Genomic DNA, 10,935 nt, shown 5'->3' on the forward strand with positions numbered 1-10,935 from the left:
GAATGCACAAAGTGTGTGGTCTTGTTTCTCACTCTATATTTGGTCGGTCACGTCAGAGGTTGAATGTAACGAATGGGTGGGAGAGAGCAAGGGGCAGCGGCTGTGTAGAACGAAAACACAAATCCTCAGGGGTGTGAGCGTTTCGAGATGAGTCGTATACATGTAAATGTTGGTCGTCAGTGACCGTGTGGCCTAATGGATAAGGCGTCGGACTTCGGATCTGAAGATTACAGGTTCGAATGCTGTCACGCTTGTGTTTTTCCAGTTCTGAAAAAGAAACATAACGTTTTAATGTAGCAATTGAGCAGTACGAAACCGTCTGAATGTTGCTGTTGACCATTTTTTGCTTGGAGATGCTCTTGAGCTTGAAACACACGCAACAAGACCGGTGTTAACTAGCGAAATGGTCGGCAGAGTGCCGACACCGCGAGTTTTGATTGGCACTTACACATCTGAAACAACGTCGGAAAGTAACTCGTTCGGCTTTTGAGTCACATAAAGTATGTGTGTTAATTTTGACGCAACTAGCTCTGCATGTTGTCATGCAATTTCCTTACCTCTCAGAAATGATTATGACATAAAAGTGAAGTACGTGACGAGTGTGACGTTAGGAAAACATTAGGCAGCATGGAGAGATTCTGTATGGGACCACCCAACCCAAACGAGTACTATGTGACATGCTACCCGGCAGGTATTCGCCGAGGTAGCCGGCTAGCGCTGTCGGTAGAGCGTCAGACTCTTAATCCAAGGGTCGTGGGTTCGAGCCACACGCTGGGAGGAACGGAATTTTGTTCCGCTGCAGATGTAAATTACCGTTTTTCTGATTACCGAGATGTAATGGAAAAAGCAACTTTAAACTTTGCCTATGTCTCTGTCAGTCACAAGAAAACTGTATTTGAAGGTGAAGGTGATTTTGTAGACATGTGTGAAAGATATGTTCTGAAATGCAAGTGTTGTTGTTTGGAGAGAACATTGGTTACGTGTCAGATGTGTAGCTAAGCAGTAATGGGTCGTCATAGCTGCAAATATTAGCCGGTAATATGAAGTGTTGTCAGCTGAAGTCGGATGATGCAGACGACCGTAAGGACGAAGTACCCAAGAGTACCGCTAGGCCGCGCCTCTTTAGCTCAGCGTTAGAGCAGTGCTCTAATAAACCAGGAGTCGTAAGTTCCATTCTAACAGGAGAAAGATGAATTTTGGAAATCAGTTGTGCGTCGTGGCCGTATAGCAAACAGTATCTGTGATGACGAACAATTAGCGACAGGCGTTTTTTTAAGAATTACTCTCAGATGTGATTAAGGCGAATGGCGCAGATAAAGCATTTACCAAAGCGGTACAGCATACGGTGGGACGAGGCAGTCTGAATTACATTTTATAGATGTATTTCTCACATATCTCAGAGCCTCTCTCGGTCGTCGTCGTCGTCGTCGTCGTCGTCGGCGCGGCCGCCGCCGCTTCTGCAGAAGTAGCAAATGGCCAGCGTAGCAAATCCGGCGAGGGACGCCCTGCCTTCGATTCCGAATGCACAAAGTGTGCGATCTTGTTTCTCAGTCTATATTTGGTCGGTCTCGTAAGAGGTTGAATGTACCGAGTGGGTGGGAAAGAGCAAGCGGCAGCGGCTGTGTAGAACGAAAACACAAATCCTCAGGGGTGTGAGCATTTCGAGATGAGTCGTATACATGTTATAGTTGGTCGTCAGTGACCGTGTGGCCTAATGGATAAGGCGTCGGACTTCGGATCTGAAGATTACAGGTTCGAATGCTGTCACGGTCGTGTTTTTCCAGTTCTGAAAAAGAAACATACCGTTTTAATGTAGCAATTGAGCAGTACGAAACCGTCTGAATGTTGCTGTTGACCATTTTTTGCTTGGAGATGCTCTTGAGCTTGAAACACACACAACAAGACCGGTGTTAACTAGTGAAATGGTCGGCAGAGTGCCGACACGGCGAGTTTTGACTGGCACTTACACATCTGAAACAACGTCGGAAAGTAACTCGTTCGGCTTTTGAGTCACATAAAGTATGTGTGTTAATTTTGACGCATCTAGCTCTGCATGTTGTCATGCAATTTCCTTACCTCTCAGAAATGATTATGACATAAAAGTGAAGTACGTGACGAGTGTGACGTTAGGAAAACATTAGGCAGCATGGAGAGATTCTGTATGGGACCACCCAACCCAAACGAGTACTGTGTGACGTGCTACCCGGCAGGTATTCCCCGAGGTAGCCGGCTAGCGCAGTCGGTTGAGCGTCAACTCTTAATCCAAGGGTCGTGGGTTCGAGCCACACGCTGGGAGAAACGGAATTTTGTTCCGCTGCAGATGTAAATTACCGTTTTTCTGATTACCGAGATGTAATGGAAAAAGCAACTTTAAACTTTGCCTATGTCTCTGCAGTCACAAGAAAACTGTATTTGAAGGTGAAAGTGATTTTGTAGACATGTGTGAAAGACATGTTCTGAAATGCAAGTGTTGTTGTTTGGAGAGAACATTGGTTACGTGTCAGATGTGTAGCTAAGCAGTAATGGGTCGTCATAGCTGCAAATATTAGCCGGTAATATGAAGTGTTGTGAGCTGAAGTCGGATGATGCAGACGGCCGTAAGGACGAAGTACCCAAGAGCACCGCTAGGCCGCGCCTCTTTAGCTCAGCGGTAGAGCAGTGTTCTAATAAACGAGGGGTCGTAAGTTCCATCCTAACAGGAGAAAGATGAGTTTTGGAAATCAGTTGTGCGTCGTGGCCGTATAGCAAACAGTATCTGTGATGACGAACAATTAGCGACAGGCGTTTTTTTAAGAATTACTCTCAGATGTGATTAAGGCGAATGGCGCAGATAAAGCATTTACCAAAGCGGTACAGCATACGGTGGGACGAGGCAGTCTGAATTACATTTTATAGATGTATTTCTCACATATCTCAGAGCCTCTCGCGGTCGTCGTCGTCGTCGTCATCGGCGGCGCCGCTTCTGCAGAAGTAGCAAATTTCCAGCGTAGCAAATCCGGCGAGGGACGCCCTGCCTTCGATTCCGAATGCACAAAGTGTGTGGTCTTGTTTCTCAGTCTATATTTGGTCGGTCTCGTAAGAGGTTGAATGTACCGAGTGGGTGGGAAAGAGCAAGCGGCAGCGGCTGTGTAGAACGAAAACACAAATCCTCAGGGGTGTGAGCGTTTCGAGATGAGTCGTATACATGTTACAGTTGGTCGTCAGTGACCGTGTGGCCTAATGGAGAAGGCGTCGGACTTCGGATCTGAAGATTACAGGTTCGAATGCTGTCACGCTCGTGTTTTTCCAGTTCTGAAAAAGAAACATACCGTTTTAATGTAGCAATTGAGCACTACGAAACCGTCTGAATGTTGCTGTTGACCATTTTTTTGCTTGGAGATGCTCTTGAGCTTGAAACACACACAACAAGACCGGTGTTAACTAGCGAAATGGTCGGCAGAGTGCCGACACCGCGAGTTTTGACTGGCACTTACACATCTGAAACAACGTCGGAAAGTAACTCGTTCGGCTTTTGAGTCACATAAAGTATGTGTGTTAATTTTGACGCAACTAGCTCTGCATGTTGTCATGCAATTTCCTTACCTCTCAGAAATGATTATGACATAAAAGTGAAGTACGTGACGAGTGTGACGTTAGGAAGACATTAGGCAGCATGGAGAGATTCTGTATGGGACCACCCAACCCAAACGAGTACTGTGTGACGTGCTACCCGGCAGGTATTCGCCGAGGTAGCCGGCTAGCGCAGTCGTTAGAGCGTCAGACTCTTAATCCCAGGGTCGTGGGTTCGAGCCACACGCTGGGAGGAACGGAATTTTGTTCCGCTGCAGATGTAAATTACCGTTTTTCTGATTACCGAGATGTAATGGAAAAAGCAACTTTAAACTTTGCCTATGTCTCTGTCAGTCACAAGAAAACTGTATTTGAAGGTGAAAGTGATTTTGTAGACATGTGTGAAAGACATGTTCTGAAATGCAAGTGTTGTTGTTTGGAGAGAACATTGGTTACGTGTCAGATGTGTAGCTAAGCAGTAATGGGTCGTCATAGCTGCAAATATTAGCCGGTAATATGAAGTGTTGTCAGCTGAAGTCGGATGATGCAGACGGCCGTAAGGACGAAGTACCCAAAAGTACCACTAGGCCGCGCATCTTTAGCTCAGCGGTAGAGCAGTGTTCTAATAAACCAGGAGTCGTAAGTTCCATCCTAACAGGAAAAAGATGAATTTTGGAAATCAGTTGTGCGTCGTGGCCGTATAGCAAACAGTATCTGTGATGACGAACAATTAGCTACAGGCGTTTTTTTAAGAATTACTCTCAGATGTGATTAAGGCGAATGGCGCAGATAAAGCATTTACCAAAGCGGTACAGCATACGGTGGGACGAGGCAGTCTGAATTACATTTTACAGATGTATTTCTCACATATCTCAGAGCCTCTCGCGGTCGTCGTCGTCGTCGTCGTCGTCGTCGTCGTCGTCGGCGCGGCCGCCGCCGCTTCTGCAGAAGTAGCAAATGGCCAGCGTAGCAAATCCGGCGAGGGACGCCCTGCCTTCGATTCCGAATGCACAAAGTGTGCGATCTTGTTTCTCAGTCTATATTTGGTCGGTCTCGTAAGAGGTTGAATGTACCGAGTGGGTGGGAAAGAGCAAGCGGCAGCGGCTGTGTAGAACGAAAACACAAATCCTCAGGGGTGTGAGCGTTTCGAGATGAGTCGTATACATGTTATAGTTGGTCGTCAGTGACCGTGTGGCCTAATGGATAAGGCGTCGGACTTCGGATCTGAAGATTACAGGTTCGAATGCTGTCACGGTCGTGTTTTTCCAGTTCTGAAAAAGAAACATACAGTTTTAATGTAGCAATTGAGCACTACGAAACCGTCTGAATGTTGCTGTTGACCATTTTTTGCTTGGAGATGCTCTTGAGCTTGAAACACACACAACAAGACCGGTGTTAACTAGTGAAATGGTCGGCAGAGTGCCGACACGGCGAGTTTTGACTGGCACTTACACATCTGAAACAACGTCGGAAAGTAACTCGTTCGGCTTTTGAGTCACATAAAGTATGTGTGTTAATTTTGACGCATCTAGCTCTGCATGTTGTCATGCAATTTCCTTACCTCTCAGAAATGATTATGACATAAAAGTGAAGTACGTGACGAGTGTGACGTTAGGAAAACATTAGGCAGCATGGAGAGATTCTGTATGGGACCACCCAACCCAAACGAGTACTGTGTGACGTGCTACCCGGCAGGTATTCCCCGAGGTAGCCGGCTAGCGCAGTCGGTAGAGCGTCAACTCTTAATCCAAGGGTCGTGGGTTCGAGCCACACGCTGGGAGGAACGGAATTTTGTTCCGCTGCAGATGTAAATTACCGTTTTTCTTATTAACGAGATGTAATGGAAAAAGCAACTTTAAACTTTGCCTATGTCTCTGCAGTCACAAGAAAACTGTATTTGAAGGTGAAAGTGATTTTGTAGACATGTGTGAAAGACATGTTCTGAAATGCAAGTGTTGTTGTTTGGAGAGAACATTGGTTACGTGTCAGATGTGTAGCTAAGCAGTAATGGGTCGTCATAGCTGCAAATATTAGCCGGTAATATGAAGTGTTGTCAGCTGAAGTCGGATGATGCAGACGGCCGTAAGGACGAAGTACCCAAGAGTACCGCTAGGCCGCGCCTCTTTAGCTCAGCGGTAGAGCAGTGTTCTAATAAACCAGGGGTCGTAAGTTCCATCCTAACAGGTGAAAGATGAATTTTGGAAATCAGTTGTGCGTCGTGGCCGTATAGCAAACAGTATCTGTGATGACGAACAATTAGCGACAGGCGTTTTTTTAAGAATTACTCTCAGATGTGATTAAGGCGAATGGCGCAGATAAAGCATTTACCAAAGCGGTACAGCATACGGTGGGACGAGGCAGTCTGAATTACATTTTATAGATGTATTTCTCACATATCTCAGAGCCTCTCGCGGTCGTCGTCGGCGCCGCCGCCGCCGCTTCTGCAGAAGTAGCAAATGGCCAGCGTAGCAAATCCGGCGAGGGACGCCCTGCCTTCGATTCCGAATGCACAAAGTGTGCGGTCTTGTTTCTCAGTCTATATTTGGTCGGTCTCGTAAGAGGTTGAATGTACCGAGTGGGTGGGAAAGAGCAAGCGGCAGCGGCTGTGTAGAACGAAAACACAAATCCTCAGGGGTGTGAGCGTTTCGAGATGAGTCGTATACATGTTATAGTTCGTCGTCAGTGACCGTGTGGCCTAATGGATAAGGCGTCGGACTTCGGATCTGAAGATTACAGGTTCGAATGCTGTCACGGTCGTGTTTTTCCAGTTCTGAAAAAGAAACATACCGTTTTAATGTAGCAATTGAGCACTGCGAAACCGTCTGAATGTTGCTGTTGACCATTTTTTGCTTGGAGATGCTCTTGAGCTTGAAACACACACAACAAGACCGGTGTTAACTAGTGAAATGGTCGGCAGAGTGCCGACACGGCGAGTTTTGACTGGCACTTACACATCTGAAACAACGTCGGAAAGTAACTCGTTCGGCTTTTGAGTCACATAAAGTATGTGTGTTAATTTTGACGCATCTAGCTCTGCATGTTGTCATGCAATTTCCTTACCTCTCAGAAATGATTATGACATAAAAGTGAAGTACGTGACGAGTGTGACGTTAGGAAAACATTAGGCAGCATGGAGAGATTCTGTATGGGACCACCCAACCCAAACGAGTACTGTGTGACGTGCTACCCGGCAGGTAATCCCCGAGGTAGCCGGCTAGCGCAGTCGGTTGAGCGTCAACTCTTAATCCAAGGGTCGTGGGTTCGAGCCACACGCTGGGAGAAACGGAATTTTGTTCCGCTGCAGATGTAAATTACCGTTTTTCTGATTACCGAGATGTAATGGAAAAAGCAACTTTAAACTTTGCCTATGTCTCTGCAGTCACAAGAAAACTGTATTTGAAGGTGAAAGTGATTTTGTAGACATGTGTGAAAGACATGTTCTGAAATGCAAGTGTTGTTGTTTGGAGAGAACATTGGTTACGTGTCAGATGTGTAGCTAAGCAGTAATGGGTCGTCATAGCTGCAAATATTAGCCGGTAATATGAAGTGTTGTGAGCTGAAGTCGGATGATGCAGACGGCCGTAAGGACGAAGTACCCAAGAGCACCGCTAGGCCGCGCCTCTTTAGCTTAGCGGTAGAGCAGTGTTCTAATAAACGAGGGGTCGTAAGTTCTATCCTAACAGGAGAAAGATGAATTTTGGAAATCAGTTGTGCGTCGTGGCCGTATAGCAAACAGTATCTGTGATGACGAACAATTAGCGACAGGCGTTTTTTTTAAGAATTACTCTCAGATGTGATTAAGGCGAATGGCGCAGATAAAGCATTTACCAAAGCGGTACAGCATACGGTGGGACGAGGCAGTCTGAATTACATTTTATAGATGTATTTCTCACATATCTCAGAGCCTCTCGCGGTCGTCGTCGTCGTCGTCATCGGCGGCGCCGCTTCTGCAGAAGTAGCAAATTTCCAGCGTAGCAAATCCGGCGAGGGACGCCCTGCCTTCGATTCCGAATGCACAAAGTGTGTGGTCTTGTTTCTCAGTCTATATTTGGTCGGTCTCGTAAGAGGTTGAATGTACCGAGTGGGTGGGAAAGAGCAAGCGGCAGCGGCTGTGTAGAACGAAAACACAAATCCTCAGGGGTGTGAGCGTTTCGAGATGAGTCGTATACATGTTATAGTTGGTCGTCAGTGACCGTGTGGCCTAATGGAGAAGGCGTCGGACTTCGGATCTGAAGATTACAGGTTCGAATGCTGTCACGCTCGTGTTTTTCCAGTTCTGAAAAAGAAACATACCGTTTTAATGTAGCAATTGAGCACTACGAAACCGTCTGAATGTTGCTGTTGACCATTTTTTTGCTTGGAGATGCTCTTGAGCTTGAAACACACACAACAAGACCGGTGTTAACTAGCGAAATGGTCGGCAGAGTGCCGACACCGCGAGTTTTGACTGGCACTTACACATCTGAAACAACGTCGGAAAGTAACTCGTTCGGCTTTTGAGTCACATAAAGTATGTGTGTTAATTTTGACGCAACTAGCTCTGCATGTTGTCATGCAATTTCCTTACCTCTCAGAAATGATTATGACATAAAAGTGAAGTACGTGACGAGTGTGACGTTAGGAAGACATTAGGCAGCATGGAGAGATTCTGTATGGGACCACCCAACCCAAACGAGTACTGTGTGACGTGCTACCCGGCAGGTATCCGCCGAGGTAGCCGGCTAGCGCAGTCGTTAGAGCGTCAGACTCTTAATCCCAGGGTCGTGGGTTCGAGCCACACGCTGGGAGGAACGGAATTTTGTTCCGCTGCAGATGTAAATTACCGTTTTTCTGATTACCGAGATGTAATGGAAAAAGCAACTTTAAACTTTGCCTATGTCTCTGTCAGTCACAAGAAAACTGTATTTGAAGGTGAAAGTGATTTTGTAGACATGTGTGAAAGACATGTTCTGAAATGCAAGTGTTGTTGTTTGGAGAGAACATTGGTTACGTGTCAGATGTGTAGCTAAGCAGTAATGGGTCGTCATAGCTGCAAATATTAGCCGGTAATATGAAGTGTTGTCAGCTGAAGTCGGATGATGCAGACGGCCGTAAGGACGAAGTACCCAAGAGTACCACTAGGCCGCGCATCTTTAGCTCAGCGGTAGAGCAGTGTTCTAATAAACCAGGAGTCGTAAGTTCCATCCTAACAGGAAAAAGATGAATTTTGGAAATCAGTTGTGCGTCGTGGCCGTATAGCAAACAGTATCTGTGATGACGAACAATTAGCGACAGGCGTTTTTTTAAGAATTACTCTCAGATGTGATTAAGGCGAATGGCGCAGATAAAGCATTTACCAAAGCGGTACAGCATACGGTGGGACGAGGCAGTCTGAATTACATTTTACAGATGTATTTCTCACATATCTCAGAGCCTCTCGCGGTCGTCGTCGTCGTCGTCGGCGCGGCCGCCGCCGCTTCTGCAGAAGTAGCAAATGGCCAGCGTAGCAAATCCGGCGAGGGACGCCCTGCCTTCGATTCCGAATGCACAAAGTGTGCGGTCTTGTTTCTCAGTCTATATTTGGTCGGTCTCGTAAGAGGTTGAATGTACCGAGTGGGTGGGAAAGAGCAAGCGGCAGCGGCTGTGTAGAACGAAAACACAAATCCTCAGGGGTGTGAGCGTTTCGAGATGAGTCGTATACATGTTATAGTTGGTCGTCAGTGACCGTGTGGCCTAATGGATAAGGCGTCGGACTTCGGATCTGAAGATTACAGGTTCGAATGCTGTCACGCTCGTGTTTTTCCAGTTCTGAAAAAGAAACATACAGTTTTAATGTAGCAATTGAGCACTACGAAACCGTCTGAATGTTGCTGTTGACCATTTTTTGCTTGGAGATGCTCTTGAGCTTGAAACACACACAACAAGACCGGTGTTAACTAGTGAAATGGTCGGCAGAGTGCCGACACGGCGAGTTTTGACAGGCACTTACACATCTGAAACAACGTCGGAAAGTAACTCGTTCGGCTTTTGAGTCACATAAAGTATGTGTGTTAATTTTGACGCATCTAGCTCTGCATGTTGTCATGCAATTTCCTTACCTCTCAGAAATGATTATGACATAAAAGTGAAGTACGTGACGAGTGTGACGTTAGGAAAACATTAGGCAGCATGGAGAGATTCTGTATGGGACCACCCAACCCAAACGAGTACTGTGTGACGTGCTACCCGGCAGGTATTCCCCGAGGTAGCCGGCTAGCGCAGTCGGTAGAGCGTCAACTCTTAATCCAAGGGTCGTGGGTTCGAGCCACACGCTGGGAGGAACGGAATTTTGTTCCGCTGCAGATGTAAATTACCGTTTTTCTGATTAACGAGATGTAATGGAAAAAGCAACTTTAAACTTTGCCTATGTCTCTGCAGTCACAAGAAAACTGTATTTGAAGGTGAAAGTGATTTTGTAGACATGTGTGAAAGACATGTTCTGAAATGCAAGTGTTGTTGTTTGGAGAGAACATTGGTTACGTGTCAGATGTGTAGCTAAGCAGTAATGGGTCGTCATAGCTGCAAATATTAGCCGGTAATATGAAGTGTTGTCAGCTGAAGTCGGATGATGCAGACGGCCGTAAGGACGAAGTACCCAAGAGTACCGCTAGGCCGCGCCTCTTTAGCTCAGCGGTAGAGCAGTGTTCTAATAAACCAGGGGTCGTAAGTTCCATCCTAACAGGAGAAAGATGAATTTTGGAAATCAGTTGTGCGTCGTGGCCGTATAGCAAACAGTATCTGTGATGACGAACAATTAGCGACAGGCGTTTTTTTAAGAATTACTCTCAGATGTGATTAAGGCGAATGGCGCAGATAAAGCATTTACCAAAGCGGTACAGCATACGGTGGGACGAGGCAGTCTGAATTACATTTTATAGATGTATTTCTCACATATCTCAGAGCCTCTCGCGGTCGTCGTCGTCGTCGTCGACGGCGGCGGCGTCGTCGGCGCCGCCGCCGCCGCTTCTGCAGAAGTAGCAAATGGCCAGCGTAGCAAATCCGGCGAGGGACGCCCTGCCTTCGATTCCGAATGCACAAAGTGTGCGGTCTTGTTTCTCAGTCTATATTTGGTCGGTCTCGTAAGAGGTTGAATGTACCGAGTGGGTGGGAAAGAGCAAGCGGCAGCGGCTGTGTAGAACGAAAACACAAATCCTCAGGGGTGTGAGCGTTTCGAGATGAGTCGTATACATGTTATAGTTAGACGTCAGTGACCGTGTGGCCTAATGGATAAGGCGTCGGACTTCGGATCTGAAGATTACATGTTCGAATGCTGTCATGCTCATGTTTTTCCAGTTCTGAAAAAGAAAAATACCGTTTTAATGTAGCAATTGGACACTACGAAACCGTCTGAATGTTGCTGTTGACAAT

At 46.5% G+C, this 10,935-nt stretch overlaps 3 non-coding genes across 3 annotated transcripts; all 3 read left to right on the forward strand.

Annotated features, from left to right (window-relative positions):
- Positions 1-1,700: 1,700 nt before the first annotated feature.
- Positions 1,701-1,773, forward strand: Trnar-ucg (transfer RNA arginine (anticodon UCG)). Its single transcript has one exon. It is a non-coding gene; the product is annotated as a tRNA-Arg (tRNA).
- Positions 1,774-4,734: 2,961 nt separating this feature from the next.
- Trnar-ucg (transfer RNA arginine (anticodon UCG)) lies at positions 4,735-4,807 on the forward strand. The gene has a single exon. It is a non-coding gene; the product is annotated as a tRNA-Arg (tRNA).
- A 1,426-nt stretch (positions 4,808-6,233) lies between these two features.
- Trnar-ucg (transfer RNA arginine (anticodon UCG)) lies at positions 6,234-6,306 on the forward strand. Its single transcript has one exon. It is a non-coding gene; the product is annotated as a tRNA-Arg (tRNA).
- Positions 6,307-10,935: the final 4,629 nt, after the last annotated feature.

The sequence above is a fragment of the Schistocerca gregaria genome, chromosome 5 (assembly GCF_023897955.1).
Source record: "Schistocerca gregaria isolate iqSchGreg1 chromosome 5, iqSchGreg1.2, whole genome shotgun sequence".
Taxonomy (NCBI): Eukaryota; Metazoa; Arthropoda; class Insecta; order Orthoptera; family Acrididae; genus Schistocerca; species Schistocerca gregaria.